We start from the raw sequence: 26247 nt of genomic DNA, 5'->3' as shown, positions 1-26247 counted from the left end.
GAAAAAGTTGGCTTAAAGCTTAACATTCAGAAAACTGAGATCATGGCATCTGATCCCATCACTTCATGGGAAATAGAAGGGGAGACAGTGGAAACAGTGTCAGACTTTATTTTTGGGGGCTCCAAAATGATTGCAGATGGTGATTGCTGCCATGAAATTAAAAGACGCTTACTCCTTGGAAGGAAAGTTATGACCAACCTGGACAGCATATTAAAAAGCAGAGACATTACTTTGTCAACAAAGGTCCATCTGGTCAAGGCTATGGTTTTTCCAGTGGTCATGTATGGATGTGAGAGTTGGACTGTGAGGAAAGCTGAGCGCCAAAAAACTGATGCTTTTGAACTGTGGTGTTGGAGAAGACTCTTGAGAGTCCCTTGGACTGCAAGGAGATCCAACCAGTCCATCCTAAAGGAGATCAGTCCTGGGTGTTCATTGGAAGGACTGACGCTGAAGCTGAAACTCCAGTACTTTGGCCACCTCATGCAAAGAGTTGACTCATTGCATCCCCTGATGCTGGGACAGATTGGGGGCAGGAGGAGAATGGGACGACAGAGTATGAGATGGTTGGATGGCATCACCGACTCGATGGACATGGGTTTGAGTAAACTCCAGGAGTTTGTGGTGGACAGGGAGGCCTGGCGTGCTGCGATTCATGGGGTCGCAAAGAGTCGGACACGACTGAGCAACTGAACTGAACTGAACTGATGTCATCATAGTTAGTTGCAGATACCAAGGACACAGTGATGTATTTGGTTCAACTGTTTAAGTTACATTTGAAACAATAAAGCAAAAAGGGGGACAATTTTGCTTTCATCATGTAAATTTCAGTAGCAGAATAAGCCTTGGGCTTGATTTTGCTTTAGCAACTCAGGAATGCCACTAAGGAATGCTGTCTCTGACATTATAGAAGTCATTTCCTTCTGCCTTGTTCTTCATCTTAGTTATAGGATGCTGTATTCATTTGCTGGGGCTGCCATAACAATCACCACAGACTGGGTGGCTTAACAGAAATTTTTTTCTCACAGTTCTGAATGCTACAGGTCATGGATGAAAATATTGGCAAGTTTAGATTCTTCTGAGGGCTCTCTCCTTGAATTTGTGTCCATCTTCTTCTTTTGCCTTTTGTTGACCTAAAAACAAATAGACTGCTAGTTATTTCTCCAGGGAAAAAAATGGATTTATTCAGAATCAGCAAATAACTGCCATTCAAGATGTGCAAGTATGGCAAGCCATGTGCAAGTCCTCTCACAGGAAGGAGAGGAAAACTTTTTTTTTTTTTTTTTTTTTTAGGAAAACTTTTTTAAAGAGGGGAAAGAGGGACTTCCCTGAAGGTCCAGTGGTTAACACTTTGCTTTCCAATGCAGGGAGTGTGGGTTCAATTCCTGGTTGGGGAGCTAAGAAATGTAGGAAGGCACCCTTCCCAGCAGTGCTTAGGAAACCCCTACATGCCCCTCACCAACCTAACAATCTATATGCTCACACACGAACTAATCAGTGTGAACAAGATACACAATTAGTGATGAGCTCAGACTGAAGTCAAACGCCCCACTCCTAGGGATTCAGCTTTCCCCAAGGCACACTGGCTGGGATGTGATATTGGAACCAAAAGCTGAGTTCTTACTAAAAGAAGCAGATGTTGGAGAGAAACCTCAGAACAAATGGTAGCGTGGAAAGACAGAGTTTCTAATCCTCAGGAACTTCTATTTGGAGTGGGAGATTTTTTTCTCAGGACTGGGACGCTGGGTGGTTAATGCCTGGAATCACAGTAGGCAGAATTTATCTCTGTCCGAGAGTTGTGAGCCTTCTGAATATCTTTGAAGATTAAAAACATTAAAACACTGCCTGGCAAAAGTAAAATTTATGAAGTCATAAGTTAGCCTATTCCATTCAACTTAGGGGAACTTAGGTCAAATGAACTGCCACTGTATGTTTCCCTGATATTCAAATAGAAGGGTGAGTGTGAGCATAAACCTTCAGGATGTTTAAAAATATTTCTTTCAACCTTATACCAGCCTTGTGAGATAAATATTTCCATTTTCCAGATGAGGATAACAAGGCTCAGAGAGGGTAAGTGTCCTGGGAAAGTCTTTGAATTCCCTCCCCCATAGTAACTCCACAGTGTAAGGACTCAAGAATGAGGAACGTAGAGTTGCAGGTAGCTATTTTCTCCTAAAGGGGTTTGAAAGTCACCAAGCATCTGTTCAAGGGGCCATGCATTGAGGATCCCCAGAGCAGAGTGACTTAGTACACAGACAGGCACTGCAACACTGCGCCGCGCAACCCTGTCTTTGGCTCAGATATTATTGGCTCCACTCTACATGAACTCAGCCAAAGATTTTAACATTAAGAATTGTTGCCTGTCTCTAAGTTTAATAATTAATGGAAGTTTTACAACTTTCAGTGACTTTTAACTCAATTTTCTTTGGCTTATTGCTTCTTGAGTAGTAACAATGTGATCATTGTTACACAGACAAAGGCTGGACATGATCTACAATCAACTTTTTCCTTCATAATAATACCATTGCATACTTCTGAATTCCCTAGCTTTACATACAATTGGGTCATTGTCTCAAAATTCAAGCAATCAATACTTGGATTTAAAATGTGTCCTTGTAGCGTTCTTTTTGGGCCAATCCAGTTCCCAGTGCTCTGACTTGTATTGCCAACCACTTACCTGACATGTCGAAAAATGCCCTTCTCCATGCACTGCTTTCCACGCCTCCATTGATGCCAGCACATCTTTGCAGTCGCTTAGAACAAATAAGAAGTCATCCTAGACGTCTCTCTTTTTCTTACACCACACATCCAATTCATCAGAAAATTATCTGCTGTAATATATAAATACGTATGTCTGTGTGTGAGTGTGTGTGTATGTACTCAGCCGTATCCGACTCTTTGCAACCACATGGACTATAACCCTCCAGACTCCTCTGTCCATGGGATTTTGCAGGCAAGAATACTGGAATGGGGTGCCATTTCCTCCTCCAGGGGATATTCCCAACCCAGGGATCAAAGCAGTGTCTCCTTTGTCTCCTACACTGGCATATTCTTTACCACTGAGCCACCTGGGAAGCCCTTATAATTCAACCTCTTCTTGCCATCTCTATTGCTTCCACTCTATTCTGAGCTTTCATCATCTCCTACAGAGATTACTTCAATAGCCTCCTGATAGGTCTTCCTGTTTATATAGCTGCTTCCTTTTAGTCCACACCAAGGCTGGCAAACTACAGTTGATAGGTCAAACTCTGTCAACCACTTGTTTTTGTAAACAAAGTTTTATTGCAACACAGTCCATTTGTCTACATATTGTCTATGGCTACTTATGTGCTAAAATAGTACAGAAATGAACACATTTGACAGATTGTATGGCCCAGAAAGCCTGAAGTATTTACTATCTGACCCTTTAAAGAGAAAGTTTTCTGGTCTCTGGAGTACCCTTGACTCTGCAATCTTGAAAGTTCATTTTGAAATAAAAATCAGGTCAGGCAATGCTTTTGTTCACATCCCTCCTACAGCTCCCATTTTTACCAGGAGTAAAATCCAAAAAGCTTTACAAAGGCCTTTAAGGTAACATTACCCTCTCTGGCTTCTTCTACTGGTATCTCCCTCATTCACTCTGCTCCAGCATGAATCGCCCCTTGCTATTCTTGAAAAATGCCCCACACAATCCTACCTCAGGGCCCTTGCATATGCTATACCTTCAACTTACAGAGCTCTTTCCCCAGACATCTGCCTGGCTTACTCTCTCATGTTCTTCAAATCGTTCCTCAAATACCAGTTTCTTGTGGGCTTCTAATTAATACAACCCATCAGCCCTATGTTGAAGGCAGAAGATGAGAGAAACAGAACATGATGGTTGGATGGCATCACCAATTCAATGGACATGAACTTGGGCAAACTCTGGGAGATGGTGAGGGAAGCCTGGCGTGCTGCAGTCCATAGGGTTGCAGAGAGTCAGACATGACTTGGCAACTGAACAACGACAACGAATCAGCCCTAAATACCAGAATTACTGAGACTTCCTCTCCGCTGTTCTAGTTTTCCTTCTTTTGCACAACAATTGTTATATCCTACTATACTATAATTTACTTCTGTATTGAGTTTATTATTTATTGTTTGTTTTATACTCCCTGAAATATAGGACAAAGGTTTATGTTCTATAAGAACTCAGAAAAGGAACTGGACACAGAGTAGTCAGCTGATCAGTTTCAATTCGGTTCAGTCACTCAGTCATGTACGATTCTCTGTGACCCCATGGACTGCAGCACGCCAGGCTTCCCTGTTCATCACCAACTCCCAGAGTTTGCTCAAACTCATGTCCATCAAGTCAGTGATGCCATCCAACCATCTCATCCTCTGTTATCCCCTTCTCCTCCTGCCTTCAATCTTTCCCCACATCAGGGTCTTTTCCAATGAGTCAGTTCTTCCTATCAGGTGGCCAAAGTATTGGAGTTTCAGCTTCAACATCAATATGCTTGATACATATTTGTTAAAGGATGAACAAATGAATAAATGAAAACTGAATATAAAATATTTATAGGTCCTAACACTCTGCTAAGCACTGTGGAGAAATGTATACTCATACTCCCCAACATATAACATATTCCTTTATCTCAAGAATTTATTATTACATACAAGTTGAAGGAATTCAGGAAAAGCATAATGGAATACATCAATTATTAGCACTAAAATGACTGACTAGTATAGCCAAATGTACATAATATATTAGAATAAGAGAACAAAGTAGGACAGAGTTGTTTAGGAAGGCTTCTTGGAACATCATGAACCTCTTCCAGAAAAGTAGAGAGAATTAAACTGAATTAAGCAGTGGTAGCAGGAGGAACTCAGAGAATTCCACACAAAGAGCATGGCATAAGCAAAGCCAGGGAAGTGGGAAAGAATACTCTTCACCACACCTGCTCCTCAGAAAATTATTAGTCAGCCTAGCTTAACAATCTAGAGTTGAAGTTTTGATCTTCCTCCATCAATCATCAATCCATGAATTAGTCAATGGGACACTGAGGAGCTTGGTCTCATCTGCCTGCAGGTCAGTGCAGGGAAGGCAAACTACAGAAGGGAACATGGAACTTTCTGGAAGACACCTGCCCAGGTTGTGCTGGAAGAGCGCAGGTGAGGAGCATGCCTTTTAGAGCATCTCAGCATCTGCATGTAGGAAATCCTGATGGGCATTCACAAAGCCCCAAGCCCCAGACATGAAAGAGAGGGAGAGAAGGTTTCCTTTTATCAGTTAAATTTATGTAACCAGTCCACAGTGGGAAAAGGCAGAGTCTTCTAGACCCACTGAAATAGTTACTTTGCTATAGTTTATTCAGTGGTATGCAATCCCCTAAATATATAATATGATAATATGATATACATGCTTATATATTAGATATATACATTATATTATATATATAAATTTATGTAACTATATATATAATATATACAGAAATTATATAATTTTGCATAGCAATTGTTATATTCTACTATACACAGAAATATAGTTTATAATACATGAAAATACATTATACTATATGTTATATATACATATATATTATACCTATTTGTCTATATATCACATATCATATTACATATATTCATATAGATATATAGATTTAAAGAGACTGACAATCTGAAATATTTTAATAAAAAGAGAAACTATGGAACTAGGAATGTACTACTGGTCAAAAGAGAGACGTGCTAGATCAGGTCACGAGCATGGTGTTCTGTCCTTTGAATCAAGGATATGTCCTCAGGTGTCACCATGATTATATATCCATTCAATCAATAAAGTTCGTGGAACAGCTACCATGCAGCAGGCTTATGTTAAGTGCCAGGGATTGAGTGGTGAGCAAAAGAGTGCTCCAGGCCCTGTGGAACAGAAGTCTAGTGTGGGTGCAGATATTAAACACACACTTGTCTAGCAGGGTTTGAAGGGGTCTCCAAGACCAGCCACTAATTCTTGTTCTGATTATATGATCATGAAACTACCTTCTAATGACTACTTAAGTCTCTCAGAGAGACTGTTATCAGAGAACTGTGAGGTTTGGGGGAGATGGCTGCATATTGGAAGCCTAATTTGTGGACCTGCTATGCTGAGGACTAAACCATAGACCCTGGTAAATTCACCACAACAAAATCATCCTGTGAGCTTTGTCGGGGCAAGCACACAGAGGCACTTTCCTGTTAGCTACATACCTCTGCTTTCAAGAGAAATGTTTTCTTGATCTTTCTTTTTTTATACATTTGCATTTTTTCTCCTCTAAGTATTCCCCCAAATAAGCTTGTCTTGACTTACCTTGACTTCATTTTGCCAGATTGTCTGTTGTTAATTCCATGTCATCTCTCGCTCTCTCCAGATTTTGCTTTGCATCACAGGGGAGAAGTCTGCATTTCCCAGAACTGTTTCTCCCAATTGCTTCCAGGTCACATTCTGCCACTGAGGGGTACAGATATGAGATCTGAAAGAAAATTGAGAAGGAGAAACCGCTTTCTCCAGTGGCAGTTCAGCAAAAACACAAGAAGTCAAACAGGAGATTATCAGCAGTAGCTTCTAAGTGAGTTCTTAGAAAGTACCTGATTTCCTGGTATTTCCAAAGATTCTTGAAGTTTGCCGAGTCCTGGTGAGCTCCTGCAAACTGCCTGCTTTGGTGCCAAGGAAAACTAAGATCATCTGTACTAGCTTTGTAGCTACTCAGGTGCTTTTTGGCTTAATGAACTCAAGCCAACGCTTCCCTGAGCCCTCTTAAGTCTCATTCCCTGTATCTAAAACCTTTCCTACTTGGAATACCTAGAAAGGCTATTTTCTGACCAAACCTGAAAATTTTAGTAAGTTTGTGTGGAAAGAACTATTCCTAGTTATTTTGGCCCTCTCCTCAAGATCCTTAAATAAAACATACAATGGCCTGCCTTTAGAGAGAGGAAAGAAAACCACCGTGAATTACCTATTTCTCGATTCCACTATTAGTGACTAACATGCCCTTTGTACTCCCTAGATTGGAGCCTCAAAGACTAATCAGAAGCTTAAAAAGGAGTCCTCTGGCCAATAAGAGAAAGATCTTTGTATCTGGCCTGATGCTGGATAATTGAGAAGCTCTCCTTGGCCTGTGGGTCTTCTTAGTTGTGTTTTCAGGGTATGGTAAACAGGCTTGCTTGGCTAAGGAATAAGAACACCATAGAAGAGTGAGTAGGTTTAAAATTATATGCAGTAGAATCACCTCATGGACTCCAAAACTAGTGGTTCTCAACATCCTGCAGATAATCAACTGCAAGAGCATTTACTAAAAAAAAAAAAAAAAAAAATCATGTCCTGACTCATACCAAAGTTTTGATTTAATAGATCTGGCTTCAAACCAAGGCATTAGTAGTTTTTCAAAGTTCTCAGATGATTTTAATATGCAGTCAGGGTTGAGAAACACTGAGATGTCCATGAAATGCCCAACACAGATCCTGCTCAAGAAATGTTAGCTTTTTTCCTCTGCTGTCATCATCAGGAAATCTGAGACTTGAGCCCAGGCTTCTTGGCAGTGTCCTTTCCATTGCCCCACGGCAGCCCAGAAGTGTGGATATGACTATACAGCATACTCTTTGTCACTGGCTGAACATTCCAGTTAATGAGGACTTTGCAAAAACATTGATGCCTGGTTCTATCCTGACCAGTTAAATCAGCACCTCTGGGGTGGGACCCACACCTCATCATGATTATTAATTTTTCTACAAACATTTGCCACATGATCTGATCTCTATTTCCCCATTAGAATTTTTGTGTAGTTCTTTATGCCACTTCAGTTTCAACTGCTTGTTTATATTATCTAACCCACTGTACCGTGTACCCAAGGTCAAGGTGGATGTTTTGTTTCATAGTTTTTATACATTCTCTTTCTCCTTTCAGACCCACCAGAGTTCTAACATATTGTATATATTTAAGTAACACTAATTTAATTAATTGTCTGAGGCCAAGAATACCCATCTGAAACCCTCCAACTTCTCCAATCTACTTTTTCACTTACATTCCTTGCCATATTTTATTCTGTTGTCTTGTAATGTCTTGTTTCACCCTGTAGCTAAAATGATCTCTTCAAAATTCAACTCCATCAGTGAAGTTGGTTGGTGGGTATGCTAGTATATAGATAATGATATAATTAACATGCATGTTCAGTATAATGTTGTGTATGTGAGAAGGCACCTACAGTTTATAAATCTCTCCAGTGATTCAAAAATGCACCCAAGGTTAAGAATCACTGTTCTAAGAGTAGATTGAGACCAGACTACAGAAGCATCTGAGACCCAAGACCGGCTCTAGAAGTTGGAGTGAAATAAATTAAGGCACTGGGTCATCACTGAAGTCTTTGAGCAGAGGTACAACTGAACCAGAGATGTTTTTAAGTGTATAAGCCAGAAGACAGCATATGGATATAAGAAGGAGAATTAGTTACTTCTGATTGGGTCCTTTATTCATTTCTCAAAGGACTTATGTAATCATCTGAGTTCTTTTCCAGTTTCCTCCCCTCTCTAATTATTTTTTCTCCCTGATAGCCTTATACTCATTTGAGCATCTGTCAAAGGGCCACGTTTCAGTATATTAATTCTTTTGCTGAATGTTACAGCTTGAAGTCCTATCTGCTAGTTTTATTAAAATATAAATGATGGGGGGAAAAAAACCTTTACATTATCTAGGAGCATATCCATATGAGCAGCCTGACTCCATTAGCTGTTATCTGCAGCAGAGATGGATTATGAGTGGTCATGATCTTAAGGACACAGTTCTTTGCTGGCTGTTACAAAGAAGACCAGACTGGGCAAGAAAGGTACCTCCCTGATCAGTAACTACCATCACTGGTCCCCACAGGAAACAGAATTTCAATTGTCAGAACCATCCTGGTGGATCAATAGAATACAACTATGAATTTAATCATCTAGAAACCAAGGATAGAGTTTCACTTTTCTGAATGAATTTACATCTTTTAAAAGAGCTAGCATATTCACAGTTTTGCTAACACAGTCCTGTGATGTAGGGAGCAAATGCCCAAAAATATTCTAGAGAGAAGATAAGGAAGTGAGATTAAAACATCAGATGGAGCAACCTCTGGAAGCAAGGTGGAGCAACCCACCTTTAACCCCACTCCAAATTAAAATGTATGGAAGAAAAAACATATATTTTAAAAAATTACCAACTTATCTTAAAGGCAGAAGGTGAAACTTTCAGGTGCCAGGAATAAAGGGAAAATCCTTAGACTGGAAGGCTAAGGGAGCCGAAGTCCTGTAGAATATCTGTTGTTGTTGTTTTTTAGTCACTCAATCATGTCTGACTCTTTTCAACCACATGGACTGTAGCCCACCAGTCTCCTCTGTCCTTGGGATTTCCCAGGCAAGAATACTGGAGTGGGTTGTGGTTTCCTTCTTCAGGAGATCTTGCTGATCCAGGGATCAAACCCAGGTCTCCCGCATTGACAGGGGGATTCTTTACCACTGAACCACATGGGAAGTGCTGTAGAATATAGGGAGAACAAAGATGTAAAATTTTAGGTGCTGTGTTTTCACATCTCTGAGGAGGTCAAGGCTTCAGGACTAGAGCACAGAACTGGGCTCCCTGAATGACTCTGGGAACTGGGGAGACTACAGCGTCTGTGACTGGGAAATGAAAAGCTTCCCCACTGGCTGGGAAGCCAACCCTCTCTCCCAGGCCTTGTTCCAGATCCCTCCAGATATGAAAACCTTGGGGAATGAGATTTTAAACACACTGTGCAGCACACACCAGGTACCAAACCCACTGGACATTCCAAAGGACATGACTTACATAAACAAGAGTCCTCTGTTCTGTCACTGATTCCTAGGTAGCAAATAACACCACAGGGTAGTGACTTAAAACCTCCCTCATGTTCCTGACAGTCAAGAAATCAAGCATGACACAAGGTCCACAGTAGGTAGCAAATAACACCACATGGTAGTGACTTAAAACCTCCCTCATGTTCCTGACAGTCAAGAAATCAAGCATAACACAAGGTCCACAATAGGTAGCAAATAATACCAAATGATAGTGACTTAAAACCTCCCTCACGTTCCTGACAGTCAAGAAATCAAGCATGACACAACAAGGTCCACAATGTGGACTCCATAAAGTCTGGGACTCAGCTAGGAATGGCTTGATTGGCGTGACTGACATGGTGATGCAGACGGACCACTGGGAGCTTATCAAGGACTGTAAGACAGTGTCTTTACCTTCTCTTCACAAGGGTGTTTTCAGAGCTTCCTTGGAGGGTGGCAGCTGGGTTCCATGAGCACCAGGTAGAAGCTGAAAGGATTCCTATGGCCCAGGCTTTGATGTGTCACTTCTGCCACATTTCACTGCTCAGATACGGGCCACAGAACCAGTCAGGATTCAAGACATAACCACACAAGGGTGTGAATACCATGAAACATGGTTCTTAGCAGGAGTGGATTCCTACAGACTAGTGATGATGCTGCTGGAATCGGACTATGTGTCAGTGCTTGGCTGCAGTTTTGGAAATCCTGGTGTAAACGCCAAATAGAAATGGATTCAATCCAAGGGCGCCCTTCAGAAGTGGTCATAAAACTTCTTCCATAGAAGGACCTCTGCATACTTCAGCATCCACACGACTGCCTCAGAATTCTCACAGGTGATAGGTTCCCTGGAAGATGAACTCCAAAAGAAGGATGTGCCTCTTAGCTGGTACATGAGCTCCAACGCTGCCTAAGTAGAGCTCCTCAGGGTAGTCCCCCATCCAAGATCCAGTCAGCTGTTCTGACCAGCCTCAGAAGTAAAGCAGAGCTGGGGTTGGGGATAGATGGGAGGTAGGCTACCCAGTGACGTTAACCATGCATCAAGAAATGCCACAGAGACCAGTAGCCAAATGAACGAGGACATACCATTATTTGAAGGATGTAAGACCACATGCATGTACATAGAAATTGTACAGCGCAATTCACAGTGGAGATGTGTGTGCAGATGAGCACAAATGACAAGTCTTACTGTGCTTCCTCTGCCTGGAGGAAGATTAATTGAGGAAAACTGATGGGTGAAGCGAGTGAGAGAAGCCTGGCTGTCACGGTTGGGGCAAGTTCCTCTCTGCCTGGCTGATGCTTCAGAATACAGCAGAGGTATATGTTGGCCTCATAATTCAGACTGCTTGAAAGACAGCAAAGAAAGAATACCAACTTTAGTAAAATCAAGAAGCACAAGCATGCAAAGGCAATGCTGTCCCAAGCCAACATTTCTTATGGGATAAGCACATGGGAATGTGAGTCCAGAAAGTCCTTCTCCCAAGAAAACCCCACTTTTGACAGCCAATCCAGCACAAGTGGGTTATAAAGTAGCTCATGCCATGAAGCATTTAAGAGTCAGAAAATTATTGGAGCCTTTACCAAGGAGTTGTCAGTCAGCTTTATAGAATATTCTGTGTGACCTTATCTTAAATGTGTAGCAGAAATAATTCTTCCCTCAGGATGGGGTCATGTGTTATAATTTGCTCAGTTCAATGAAATGTGAGCAGAAGTGACTGTGTCACCTCCAAGCTGAAGTCATGAAAATGTCCCCTCAAGATTCCCCTGTCTGTCTCTCCACTTTCAGTAACGAGTGTGGAGGCCGTGTTGACACACCAGGGTCTTTAAAGCAAAGCTGCCTGAATGACTGTGTTTGGAGGTCGTCTGCTACTGCAGGTAGCCTCATCTACCCTGTTACTCCAGAGCCTCGGTGGGCTCATCTTTGCAGCCCCAGCGGTGCCCTGATGCTGGAGCAGCCACATGGGAAGACCACTCGTAGGGGCAGCACTGGAATGGGAAAGCTTGTTATTCAGCTTGGAGTGGCATTAGTGGAAGCAATCCTAGAATATACCTCCAAGAGAAGAAAGTTGAGTGAGGCCACGGTCAGAATGAGGGAGAAGACCTGGAGAAGGAGTGGTGGTGTGGGTGGCCTCCAGAGTTGAGGTACTAGATGTGGGTAAATTGCATTCAGGATTGAGCTGTTTGGGTGTTAGTTTACAAATGGGTAGCACATGCTTCTGGTTTTCCTGGCAGCTCAGCTGGTAAAGAATCCACCCACAATGCAGGAGACCCGAGTTCAATTCCTGGGTTGGGAAGATACCCTGGAGGAGGGCATGGCAACCCATTCCAGTATTCTTGCCTGGAGAATCGCCATGGACAGAGGCACCTGGCAGGCTACAGTCCATGGGGTCGCAAAGAATCAGACATGACTGAACAACTAAGCACACACAACACAACACATGCTTCAGTCCTCATTCAGCAGAGAACATACTTGAGATTGAAGACTGTGCTCTAAATTCTATCAGTGGAGAGTATTGTTACTTGAACCATGAGATGATTATAACAAAAGCATTGCCATTTATCCACCAGAGGGGAAACAAGTGATTGTGTGGTATTTACCAACATATAAAATGATGGCAAACAACACACCCCTGTAGGCACCTTACCTGATTATTGGAAAAGTTGATCATTGCCACAAAAACACTATCTCCCTACATTAACCCTTACCTGAGAAGAGCAAATGAGCATATCTATTGACAGCAGGTTGCAGAGACAGGGTTTCTGGTTCAAATCTTGGCTCGCCTGCTTTCTGTTGGGATATCTTGCAAGGTGGTTACTTGACTTCTCCCTGCTCCAATTTCCTCAACTGTTAAATGAAGATGAAAGAAGCTCCTCTGTCATGAGGTCAGCACACGAACTATACTGGATCAGGAAGAAAAGTTCTAAATACCATGTCTCATACATGAGTCCTAAACAAATGTTAGATGTCATGATTTAACCAGGATGCTTTAAAAGTACTGCACAGGTCTCCCTACCCACCCCCTTTCCTCCCTTTTCCCACTGAAATGCTTAAGACAGTTCACTTCTCCCCTCTCCCCACTTGCCACCCAATTCCTGGGAAGACAGAGCAATACTGAGGGGTCTTGCTCTGGGAGGGGGGCATCACAGCTTAAGGGTCCTGATTCCCTTCTTTCCCTCTGTGTGTGTGGTGAGTCGCTCAGTCATGTCCAATTCTTTGTGACCCCGTGGACTATAGCCCTCCAGACTCCTCTGTCTATGGCAATTCCCCAGGCAAGAATACTGGAGTGGGTAGCCATGCCCTCTTCCAGGGGATCTTCCTAACCCAGGAATTGAACCAGGGTCTCCCACATTGCAGGCAGATTCTTTACCATCTGTGCCACCATGGAAACCCAAGAATACTGGAGTGCGTAGCTTATCCCTTCTCCAGGGGATCTTCACAACCCAGGAATTGAACCGGGCTCACCTGCATTGCAGGCGATTCTTTACAAGCTGAGCTGCGAGGGAAGCCCCCTCTCTCTCTAACTTGACACTGTTCTTGTCTGCTTCCCACCTAGACTGGGGTGTGCATGAGCCTGCAGCTGCTTCTCTTAGAGGGAGAGTGACCAGACGATGCCCTTCTTGATGTGCTTTACAAGATATCAGAAAACCCCCACAGCCAAGAACATTTTATCACATTCTAATGTCTAAAATCCTATAAGTCAGGACACATTCATCTAGTTAAAATATAAAAATTCCAGGGAGAATATATATAGCAAGACTTATCAGTCACATGGGATTCTCAGGTAACTCAGTGGTAAAGAATCTTCCTGCCAGTGCAGGAGATGCAGGAGACTAGGGTTCAGTCCCTGGGTTGGGAAGATCCCCTGGAGAAGGGAATGGCAACCCACTCCAGCCTGGAGAATCCCACAGACAGACTGTAGCCGGGTGGGCTACAGTCCATGGGGTCATAAAGTGTCGGACACGACTGAGCAACTAACACTTTAATTTTTCATGTACTTCAGTATAAATGAATTTCTCAGATTTCTTTTCTGAAAGCAGGTTAGACAACAGGGAGATATAAGACAGGATGAAAAGCCTGAAGATTTGAGAAGCAGCTGAGGAGAGAAAGAATCCAAATGAGAGTCCTGGGAACCTCAGAGACAGTCATTATATAGGTACCATTTGGACCAGGGCTGCTCTGAATGAGTTGTGTCCCCAAATGAGCTGTATCCCCAGAGGTCCCATAGGGTTCTCAGGGTCTTATCTTAGGAAAAGACTACTTTCAAATCCTGGGATTACAGAGTCTATAATGGTTATCTGAGCAGTTGTTCATCAGGGAACAGAGAGTAATCAGAGTGCTCATCCAGAAAGTGTGGGCTTTGGAACCAAAGACATTTTTATCAGGACACATCCTGCATGGAGAACTTTGACTTCCCCATCAAACATGTCAAATGCCTGCCCTCCCACTCTGTTAAAGAATCTGGAATCCCCTGGCCCTCTAAAGGTGTCACTGTGGCCTTTCAGGGGAGTATAAGCATAGGAATAAACACAATGGATGAGCAAATCTAGCTGGGAATTATTCAGGCATCACATTTTAGAGAACAAGTTTTAAATTTTTTAACTTACCCACTTTAAAATAATATGGAGGCCCCCAAAGAACTTGTGTTTATATGAGTTATCTCTAGAAGTATTTACCATTTTAGAAATTAAAACTGAGGAATTAAAAAAATATTTTTATCCATTTACTTTAAATAACAATAATAAAATATAAACAGAAATTACATGCATTATGGAAAGTAACTATTTTTTCCAAAACAAAAAAACGATTGCTTGGTTTCTTCATCAGTCAGATATGTATGTGTATTATAGTAGGAAATAGATATATTGACCTTTGTCCCATCCTTGGCTCAGAGTTCCTAAACTTCCTGAAATTTCCTGATAGGGGTGAGAGAAACACTTTTTGTTATTCCTAAGAAGCCCCTTCCAACTGTACCTGTGTTTATATTAATGAGGTGGCTCTTGGAGGCCCCAAGATAGGCTCAGGATGGGAGCTGGTTGCCAGAGGAACCAAACCTGTGATTAGAGGATGGGAACTTTCAGCTCCACCCCTGAGTTCTGGAGGGACTGGAGTTTGAGTTCAATCAACAATGACCAATGATTTAATGTAACATAATGAATGTAATGAAACATCCATCGAATCTCCTAAATGGGGTTGGTGAACATATCAAAGTGGTGAAGGGCGTGTTCCTAAAGAGGGTATGGAAGCCACGTGTGCACACTGCACATTGCCCTGTGCATCTCTTCTGGTTCCTGAGTTGTAGGCTCTGTAATAAACTGGTGGACGTAAGTAAAGGGTTTTCTTGTGTTTTTTGAGTTGTTCTAATGCATTGTCAAAAGGGGCAAGGAAGGTTGTAGGAACTCCTAAATCTGTAGCCAGCCGAGCAGAAGTGTGGGTCACCTGGCACCCCATTTGTGGTATACATCTGAAATGGGCAGTCTCGTGGGACTGAATTCTTAATCTGTGATGTCCACACCAACTCTGGTAGTCAGTGTCAGAACTGAGTTCACTCGTTGGATACCTGGTTGGTGTCAGAGAATCAGAGGCAGGTATCATGTAACTTCTAGAAAACACCACATCAAAGAATAAGAGTGAAAAAGCAAATAACATCTCAGCACTGGTGTAAAAATAGTTTTAACTTTGCAGAACCCCCCCAAAAATGTTTCAAGGGACCTCAGGTGTCCCTAGACCCCACCTGAAGACCTCTGTGTTAGAAGATTGTTTTCTGGGATTGGGCTGATCTGAAATTATCCATTCCTTAGTCCCTGAATACCTCATGCAAGTCTCAGAGGTTCAGAAAAAGTTAGAAATAGCATTTCCATAATTAAAGACATTCCTAGGTCTAAGATGAAGACTCCAGGGAGTTCTGGAGTTTGTAGAATGACTATGGACTGGGAAAGAATAGAGTGTCTGTAGGTATCTTTGCTGAACCTCCATCTTTGTGAATCTGGGAACCAGAGGGGAAGTGGCTGTAGCCTAATGAATACAGTGCAAAGTACCCAACTCTGCCACTTCAGTGCCTTATATAACCTTGGGAAAAGTCACTGCATCCTTCTGAGATTTCCTCTTTTGCAAAATGGAGATAATATCCAGGTACATTGCAAATGTGACCTTATTTAACTCACATGCACATTCTACACACATTCTACACACATTCTCTCTATAATGCCATGAGACATGCAAAGTCAAGGGGACACAGATACCTCTCTTTTAGCAATGGGAAGTCATGTGCTCATCAAAGTGCTCAGTAGATACAAGATGCTTAATTGGAATCCAGGGTTGTTTGACCTCGAATCCCATGCTTTTCCTCATCCTGCTGGCTTGGAGAGAAGGGGTCCAGGGTCAGCACAGAGCAGAGAATGGTGGGGGATGCGGTTTGTTCTGTAAGTTTAACCAGAGCTCATGGCATGTGGTGACAAAGCCAGGAGTGAATGAGTGCTCAGTACCCAATAACTGAGGAGGATGTTCGTACAATGAGTGGAAAATGGGAAGGTAATTTTGCTGGTTGTCAGAGGGCTACAGTGAGGAGAAAAGCCCTCAGAGCAGATGTGCTGGGTAAGCAAACACCCTCCCCACCCCTGCCTCTCTCAGGGGAGGGGCAGGAGAGGGGACTCTCCATTTTATTTAGATGTTGATGCCTGGCATAATTTGCTGTAAATCCGTTTTCTCACGACTTAGGAGAATGCAGTCAGATGGTTAGCATGCTAGACTGTTCATAGCTATGTTAAGCAGCAGGTGACCTAGAAAAGATTTGCCCCAAGAAAAAAGTGATAACACATTGTCCTTGGATAATTATATTTTGTCTGTATGCACTGTTAAGAAGTTTCAGAAATATTATGGGAAACAAGAAAAGGTTCTTTCATACAGCCGGCACTTTGCTAAATAAATGTATATTCTATACCTGATTCTTTAATGAGGATTCCAAATGGATTCTCATATTGCTGCCAGACAGATTTTGTCTATCTTTTCTTATGCAAAAAAATCTAGATGGACTTTCAACTTGAGATTGTGCCTGGCCAACAGTCTTCAATACAACCTGCCCTATTTCTCACTTTAAAAATATGGGAAAAAATGAAAACTTTCATTATTATTGAAAACCATCACTGACAGACAATCTAATGTCAGAATCAAAGAGGAAAAGACACTACTTATGAAGCAGATGGAGTTGAATTGAGACACACCAAGTCAAAGAGCCCTCTGCTCCACATAAAACACAGACTGTCAACAAACGTGAGACAGAGGCATTGCCTGTGGCCTGAGCTAAGCTCATCCTTAGATGCTGCTGGGCTGTGAGACAAACAGGGGATGGACTCTACTCCATTAACCACTCTCTAGAAAGAATACAAGTCCCAGGGGAAAACTGGGCAGGAGGTAGGAGAAGACTCAAGATATAATAATGCCATGTGCAGTCCCATGAGTGAGGAGCTGGTTGTATGAGCAGAGAGAAGTCCCCTCATAATGGACCATGTTGGGAGTGGGTGGGAATTATATGGTATGTGTATGTGTGTGGCATGTGAGGTGTGCAGTATATGTGTATAGCATGTGTAAGCATGTAGTGTGTCTAATGAGTGGCATGTGTGATGCATTGTATGGTATGTGTTTGATATAATGAGTGAATATGTATGTGTGATATGCAGTGTGTGTATGTGGTATATGTTTGTGTGTGTGTGTATGTGGTATGTATTTGGCATATGCATGTATGTGGACATGGTATGTGTGGGGGGTGTATGTGGAGGGTGTATATACCTAACTACCATAATTAAGACTCCTAAAGAATCAAACAATTGAAAGAGAGGGATTACTTCCCTTGGATAAACACCCATCAGAAATTTAGTGTTGGCCTGGAGCTGTTTGTGCATGTTGACCTGGCCTGCAAATGAAATTAAGGGTGTTGATTATTGGTTTGGGCTTCCCAGGTGATGCTAGTGGTAAAGAATCTGCCTGCCAATGCAGGAGACATAAGAGACGTGGGTTTAATCCCTGGGCTGGGAAGATCCCCTGGAGGAGGGCAGGGCATTGTTGCCTGGAGAATCCCATGAACAGAGAAGCCCGGCAGGCTATAGTGCATAGGGTAACAAAGAGTCGGACATAACTGAAGTGACTTAGCACACATGCATTATTGGTTCATCATATGCTGAACAGAGAGCAGAAATAAGAGTCAGTCATTTACTGTATCTGCTTCTAAGCATCAAATCTGAAAAGACATCTGGATATTTTTTTGAGAAAAAGAAGAAATCCATCAAGTAATTTGGAACTGCAGAAGCATAATTTATACCACGAAGAAAAAAAAAATAACATCTGGAAGGCTCAGAAGAAAAAGATGTCTCTGAAAAAAATACTCCTCAATGAATAGAAAAAAGATATTTCAAGGAAATGTTTTAGTGTCATCCAAAGATGTAAGAAGGCATAAGCAGCATCATAAACAAAAAGGCAGGGAGAGGGAAGGAAGAAGATGTCATGAAAGGAGCCATTGTGGGGAAAGGAGCCATTAAGACAACACTTGAGGTAATGACAACCAAAAAAAGACCAATTCTTGGTGCAGAAGAATCCCATCGATTACTGGAAGGGCAGGTTTGAGACACCTCTAGAATGCCAAGAGAAAGGATAAGAAGTCAAAACAAAGTAAGAGGAGATAGGAATGAAAGACATCCAAGGGTGTTCCTGGAAGAGAAACAAATGAAAAAAATGAGAGAAAAGCAGAATCAAACTTATAAGAAATGTTTCCTGAGCTTGCAAAGGAGGGCAAGAAAGTCTTATGGAAGCAGGTTTCAAGAGCTTATCATTTTTAGATACAATAATTAAAAGCATACCTGGAGTATCGCCACCTCCACCATCATCTACTCAACATCCTAGCAAAACATTTTTATTCATTCCCTTAACAAATATTTATTTTATGCACCAGGCACTAAAATTATAAAGATCAAAGGAAAAGCCCTCAAAGATTCAGGCAGGACACAATTGTTTACTTATAATACCCACAGTGAAACAAATATTGGATCATTAGAAGACATCCATCATCTTAAGGGGTTGTTTGGGGGCTCAGGGATTTCATAGGCTGCCAAGTTACCTTTTTTGTATGAATATAACAAAATGACAAATGCAGATATGTATTTATTACCAACTGAACTTGGATCCACTTGCCTACCTCACAGCCAAGCCAATTTACTGACGCCACATTGTGGTGAAGCAAAGCAGTGTTTATGGCAGCACCACGCAAGGAGAACAAGCAGCTTATGCTCAAAAGACCCAAACTCTCCATGACTTTCAGGCAAGGTTTTTAAAGACATTGTTAGGGGAGGGGATCATAGGAGAGTGGTCAGCTCATGGACCTTCTTCTGATTCGTTGCTGGTGAGGTAACAGGGTGGTGTTTCAGGAATCCTTAACCATCAACCTTCTGGTTCCAACCAGTCCGGGATACACCACCATCCTCCTCCTGGGTAGGAATGTCTTTGTTCCTGCAGAACAACTTGAAGATACATGTCAGATTATTATGTATATGCTTCAGGAGGAACTAGGACTCTTTCATCATTGAACTGTTGTTTCTTGACTGCTTTTCCTTCATTTCTCTGTTTCCTCTCTTTCCTTATTAGTAACTAGTTGACTCTGCTCTTTGGAACTCAGAGAAGGCTTACAAGACTAAATCTTTTTTTTCTACAAACAAGAAATGGGGGACGTGAGGGGTTTTGTACCTGGGAGAGTCCCACAGGATTCTGCTTGGTTTCACAGTGGTGTGAAGCCATGGCATTAGTATTGAATGTTTAAAAATATATATAAAGATATTTGATTACTAGTAGAGAGTTGTAGCAGAATCCAAAGGCTAAAATTGAAGAAGTCATGTATGGAAGTCCTAAAATTATTAAAATACACACTTTCATAATTAATTGGTACATGTGGTTGTAAACTGAAAACATACATCACATATTATACCAGAAAAAGAATATATATAAATGTACATATCCTTACCTCAACAATTCTATGAGTAGAAATATTTCTGCCCAAGAATTATTTAAGGATGTGTAATGGTTTCTAAACAAGGATATAATTTACAATGTTAGTTACAAAGTGAAAAAAATAGAATAAGAATAAAACAATGGTGGGACTGGTTATATAAAAAATAATTTATACTTATGATGAAACAAAATAGAACAATGTAGATCAAGTCCATTTATAAGGTAATAAGCTGTGACATTTTTACCCAAAAAAATGAATTTGCCTGTTGGTAGATGTCAAACCCAAAGACACAACTAAGATCAGGAGAAAGAAGGATTTATTATTACTTGCAGCAAGTAAGGAGGACCCCAGGGCTCTTTCCCAAAGCAGTGTTTCTCCAACAGCAAAATAGGGGAAGTTTTAAGCTAAGCGTACATGCATATTCATGAAGGGGCTTAGGTGGTCCACTGAGTCCAAGTTTTAAGTGGATTGACGTCACTAGGGTCAGAAAATGTTGACATCACCACCCATTAGGTTTTAGTTGATCTGGTGGTTGAACACTTCAGGCTAATCTTTACTGCTAATCAGAACTGGGAGTCTTTAACAAATGATCAGATACTCAGGTTCAGTTCCTGGGTTGAGAAGATCCTCTGGAGAAGGGAATGGCAACCCACTCCAGGATTCTTGCCTGGAGAATTCCATGGACAGAGGATCCTGGCGGGATACAGACCATGGGGTCTCATAGAGTCAGACATGACTGAGCAACTGAGCAGGAGTAGGAGATTATGTTTGCTGTTACAACTTCTTTTGCCCGACGGTAGTTGTTTGTTCCCTTAAGATGCTTAATTACTAAGAACTGTTCAAAGCCAAGCCTTGTGGCTAGGCTTAGAATGAAAAATGGTTTAAGCCAAAAATGGTTTCTCTTATGTCAAGAAAGCCAGGCTTGGTCAGAAAGTCATGCTTGGTTCTCTTCCTCCTATCCTATTTGTTTACAATATGTTGCCATGTCAAAAAAAAAAAAAAAAAAGCATGTTAAAACCCAGTTTTAGAAAAAATTTCTACTTTAGAAAAAATTCTATTTTAGAATTCTACTTTAGAAAAATTTATATGTGTATAAATAGAAAATAATTCTACTTTAGAAAAAATTTCTGTGTATAAAAAGAAAATAAATTCTATTAATTTCTGCAGTTAAATGTTAATAGTTGTTATGGCAAGATTTTGCATGCTTGTTATTTTCTATCTTAGTTTGTTGGGTTCATCTGGATTTTCCAGTTTTTTTGCAAGTTGTGTGTATGTGTGTGTGTTCCATCATGTCCAGTTCTTTACAACCCCATGGACTGTAGCCTGCCAGGCTCTCCTGTCCATGGAATTTTCCAGGCAAGAATACTGGAGTGGTTGCCATTTTCTACTCCAGGGGATCTTCCTGATTCAGGGATCGAAGCTGTATCTCCTGTGTCTTCTGCATTGGCCAGCAGATTCTTTACCACCGCGCCTCCTGAGAAGCCCAAGCTGCATGTAAGAGATTTTAAAAAGGTTGTGATATAATTAGATTTTCAAGGGTAGAGACAGGATTGCAGGACAAGTATAAGAGAAAAGGTAATTGAAACAAATCAGATGAGAGATAATGGCAGTTAGAAGCCAGACAGTGGGAATGGGCAAAAGTGGGTAGAATTGAGTGATTCCAAAGACAAGAACTGATGGGGCTGGAGATTGGTTAGATACAGGAGTGGGGTTGCAGATAATTACAGTACAGTAAGATATCATGCTTCCTTGGAGTTTAAAGTAAGGTAGAGTCAGTCAGATGGAAAGGAAAGGAAGGCCATTTCAGCCAAAAGTGTGTGTTCCATTATTTAACCTGTCTTACAGTGGCATTTTCCCAGCCAAACTGCAAACACACCCACCGAAGTTGAATTAACATTTTCAAAGGGAGTGGAAAGCACAGTTCCCTCTGGAAACTGGAAGCACATTATGTCAAAGTGAATCCATCCATCCTTGCTATAGCAATCTCCAGACAGGCTGCCCAAGGCTGCTTTGCAGAAAAGGGTTATTCTCTGCTGAGCGCCTCATTTACACCTGAATGGAGAACTCATGGGAATTCTGGACCAGCCAAGCACAGCACAGTTACTATTTCTAGGAAATTTTCATTTGACTCCAATGACTTACAATAACAGAATGATGTCCCATTGCCCAGTAATAATCACTGTGACCTTCATTGGGAATGAAGGGTCCTTTCCCCAAGGACCTGATCCAAAATACCATCCAGCAGATAGGAGCTCCTGTCAGAACAGGAAGATCCATCACACTGACGGGCTCTCCCTGAAGACTCCAAGTGCCCCAGGATTTGAACAAAGCATCCTTTTATATGCAGGGTGAAGGAGGCACAAATTTCTAAATGGCACAAAATAAAGTGGCTTGTAATTATCTATCTTTAGCAGACATTTGAAGTAGGAATAGGTCAATGGGATTTCCATTCCAAATCTGCACTGCAGTTTTCTCAAAAAAAAAAGAGAGAAAAGACTTGTTTTTCACTTATTCTATTCCATATTTCTTACTAGTTATAATTTATAACAATAATAATGACAACCGTAGGAAATAACATGAATAGTTCTTAGTCTGCCAGACCCTAAACCTATCTTGTTTTATCTTTATAACAACTGATGAACTAACAACTTTATAACAACATGATGAAGGTAACTTAATTTCTACAGATGTCAGAGAGAAAACTTATCCATCTGGTTGAACCAAACCCATCTACCTCCCACACTGAGGAGTTAGGCTTTTATTTTAAAGAATATGCTGTTATCAAGAAAGACCTATTAAACATTCACTTTGACCTTTGCCCTCAAAGTCATCAAAACCTGAGTTACTGGCTGGTTTCTCAAAAAGAATAGTTAATGTTGACTTTCTTTTCATCCCCCTCTCTAGCTAGATCTGGGAAACAGGCATAACTAGCATAAAGGAAAACCTCTAAAAAGTATAGCCATATTGCCACAGAAACAGATTCAGAAAAAACAAACCAGAGAACTCTGGGGAAAGAAAACATATTATGTAAGTTTTCCCTTAGAGTTTGGCAGCCTTTGTTCATAGTTGGATATAAACTCATTTAGTTCTACCAATAAGCCCACACAACTTTACTTCCTGACATCTGTTCTCTCCTCCCAGGATCTGTAAGGTTTCTTTCTTCTGATAAGTATAAAACATTTGTGGGGATACGACATGTTCAGTAAGGGGCAGAAAGTCGACTGCCTGATACAGTAGGTCTGGGGTTGGGAGTGGGGCACCCAGAAAGCTGGATTTCTTTAAACCACCCCCCAAAGTTTTCCTTGGGCTTCCCTGATAGCTCAGTTGGTAAAGAATCACCTGTAATGCAGGAGACCCCTGTTCAATTCCTGGGTTGGGAAGACCTGCTGGAGAAGGGAGAGGCTACCCATTCCAGTATTCCTGGACTTCCCTTGTGACTCAGCTAGTAAAGAATCTGCCTGCAATGCAGGAGACCTGGGTTCGATTCCTAGGTTGGGAAGATCCTCCGGAGAAGGGAAAGGCTACTCACTCCAGTATTCTGGCCTGGAGAATTCCATGGACTGTGTAGTCCGTGGGGTCGCAAAGAGTCGGACATGACTGAGTGACTTGCACTTTCGTTTTCTAAAGTTTTCCTTACCCAACTGGTTTTGGAGCAATGATTTGAAATCTCAAGTCAGTATCTGGTGGTGGTATGCACATGGTGGCATCATAGGGTCACTGTCAAATCGTCAAATCCCAGATCTTTGTGTTAGCAACTGGATGAGGGTGGCAAGCCAATTAACAAGTCTCAATTTTCTCATTTATCAAGTGGATGTGATAACAATACACATACATTAATGAGATAATGTATATATGCAAAGTGCTTAGCACAGTGTCTGGGGAAGGCAATGACAACCCACTCCAGTACTCTGGCCTGGAAAATCCCATGGATAGGGGAGCCTGGTAGGCTGCAGTCCAAGGGGTTGCTAGGAGTTGAACACAACTGAGCAACTTCACTTTCACTTTTCACTTTCATGCGTTAGAGAAGGATATGGCAACCCACTCCAGTATTCTTGCCTGGAGAATTCCAGGGACAGGGGAGCCTGGTGGGCTGCCGTCTATGGGGTCTCACAGAGTCGGACACGACTGAAGTGACTTAGCAGCAGCAGCAGCAGCAGCTAGCACATTGTCAGCATTTCAGTAAGTAATCAATAAATGGAAGTAATTATTATCATTATATGAAAAGTTAGAGAGTAATACAATATGCAGTGAAGCCCTTATTTTATTGGGCAGAACTAATTAAGCACAAATCACCATATGTCTGTTGCCCATGGGGTTAGGTGAGAGAAATGTCCAGTGGTAACAAACAACATGTGTTATCAAGCTGCCCAAATTAATAATCCATTTAAATCTCACTTTAGCTCAGTCAGTCAGTCATGTCTGACTCTTTGCAACCCTATAGACCATAGCCTGCCAGGCTCCTCTGTCCATGGAATTTTCCAGACAAGAATACTAGGGTGGGTTGCCATTCCCTTCTCCAGGGGATCTTCCTGACCCAGGGATTGAACCCAGGTCTCCTGCACTGCAGGCAGATTTTTACCACCTGAGCCACCAGGGAAGCCCCTTTAAATTTCACTTTAAAAAGGAACAAAAAAGAAGAGACCTCCAAAACCTTTGAACAGAGCTCTCAGAACAGTAAAATGCTGACTGCCTCCAAAGTGACTGTAGATACAACTTTTATAACCATTCCTGAAATCACTCATATGCTAAAAAGAGAACATATTTCTAAGAGTAAAACTTAGTAATTAAGACACTAAAGGTGAAAAAAAAAAAGATATCACAATACATAACACCCATAATAAACACTTTTGGAGAATTTTCTATGTCCCATCAACTGTGCCAAATTCCCAACTGGAATTGGCTCATTCTATCCTGACAGCCTGGAAAAATCCCATGGACAGAGGAATCTGGCGGACTACAGTTCATGGGGTCACAAGAGTCAGACATGACTGAGCACAGCAAAACACATCCTGACAGCCACCTTAGGATGAGTGTTGGTTTGATCTCCATTTGCTACGGAGGGTACTGAGAACAGAGATAATAAGTAATTTATCGAGGCAACACACCTCATGCATGAACTGTCGTTCAGTTGTTCAGTTGTATCTGACTCTTTGTGACTCCATGGACTGAGTCAGACACAACTGTAAAACCAAGTTAAACTCAGGATGCATGTGTTAATGCTAAGCTGCTTCGGTCATAGTCAACTCTTTATGAACCTATGGACTGTAGCCCTCCATGGGATTCTCCAGGCAAGAATACTGGAGTGGGTTGCCATGCGCTCCACCAGGGGATCTTCCCAACCCAGGGATCAAACGTGCATCTCTTATGTTTCCTTCATTGGCAGGCAGGTTCTTTACTACTAGTGACCCCCTGGGAAGCCCAATAACACATCCCCAAACCTGTACTTGTAATTAGAACCCTCATACAGAACTGTTTATGCAGTCAAGAGAACAGTTGTAGCCAGAATGTAGGCAAAACCCAGTGAAGAGATTGTTCAGTGCACTATGCTAGCTAATTGTTGGCACCAGCTTGTTAATAAAAAGAAAGTCAGTCAAGAGAATGGGAAGACAAACCACAGACAGGCCACCAGACACATCTGATAAAAGACTGCTAACCAAAATACAAAGAACTCTTAAAACTTAACAGTAAGAAAACAAACAACCTGATTTTAAACAGGGGCTAAAGACCTGAATAGACACTTCACTCAGGAAGATATACAGATGGCAAAAAAAGCATGTTCCCCATTTGTCATTATGGAATTGTAAATTAAAACAACAATGAGATACTGCTACACACTTATTAGGATGGCCAAAATCCAGAACACAGACAATATCAAACGTTAGTGAGGATGTGGAATAACAGGAACTCTCATTCATTACAGGTGGGAATGCAAAATGGTACAGCCACTTTGATGATACTATAGTAGTTTCTTACAAAACTAAACATACTCTTACCACACAGTCCAGCAACTGAACTCCTTGGTATTTACCCAAGAGAGCTGAAAATTTATGTCCATACCAAAAAATAGCACATGGAGTTTTAAACCAGCTTTATCATAATTGCCAAAACTTGAAAGCAAGCAAGATGTCCCTCAGTAGGTGAATGAATAAGCAAACTGCTGAACACCTGTACAATGGCATACCACTCAGTGCTGAAAGAAATGAGCTATCAAGCTATAAAAAGACATGGAAGAAACTTAAATGCATATTACTAAGTTAAAGAAGACAATCTGAAAAGGCTACATAGTGTATGAATTCAAGTATATGACATGTTGGAAAAGAAACCCATTCTAAAACTATTCTATTCTAAAATTAAACTAGAAAGAGTAAAAAGATCAGTGGTTGCCAGGGGTTAGGAGAGAGAGAGAGATGAACAGGCAGAGGGTAGGGGGTTTTAGGGCAGTGAAACTACTCTGTAT

At 41.6% G+C, this 26247-nt stretch overlaps 1 protein-coding gene and 1 long non-coding RNA gene across 4 annotated transcripts in view; one reads left to right on the top strand and one right to left on the bottom strand.

Annotated features, from left to right (window-relative positions):
* NPSR1 (neuropeptide S receptor 1) overlaps positions 1 to 26247 on the top strand; it is a 146820-nt gene that overhangs the window by 43759 nt on the left and 76814 nt on the right. The gene's annotated exons all lie outside the window — the stretch shown is intronic.
* LOC122438397 lies at positions 654 to 6454 on the bottom strand. The gene is made up of 3 exons (XR_006268538.1): positions 6299 to 6454; positions 2675 to 2828; positions 654 to 1130 (listed from the first exon to the last, which is right to left on the bottom strand). It is a non-coding gene; the product is annotated as an uncharacterized LOC122438397 (long non-coding RNA).

Source organism: Cervus canadensis, chromosome 3 (assembly GCF_019320065.1).
Source record: "Cervus canadensis isolate Bull #8, Minnesota chromosome 3, ASM1932006v1, whole genome shotgun sequence".
NCBI lineage: Eukaryota > Metazoa > Chordata > Mammalia > Artiodactyla > Cervidae > Cervus > Cervus canadensis.
This window is presented reverse-complemented; position numbering and strand designations above follow the sequence as displayed.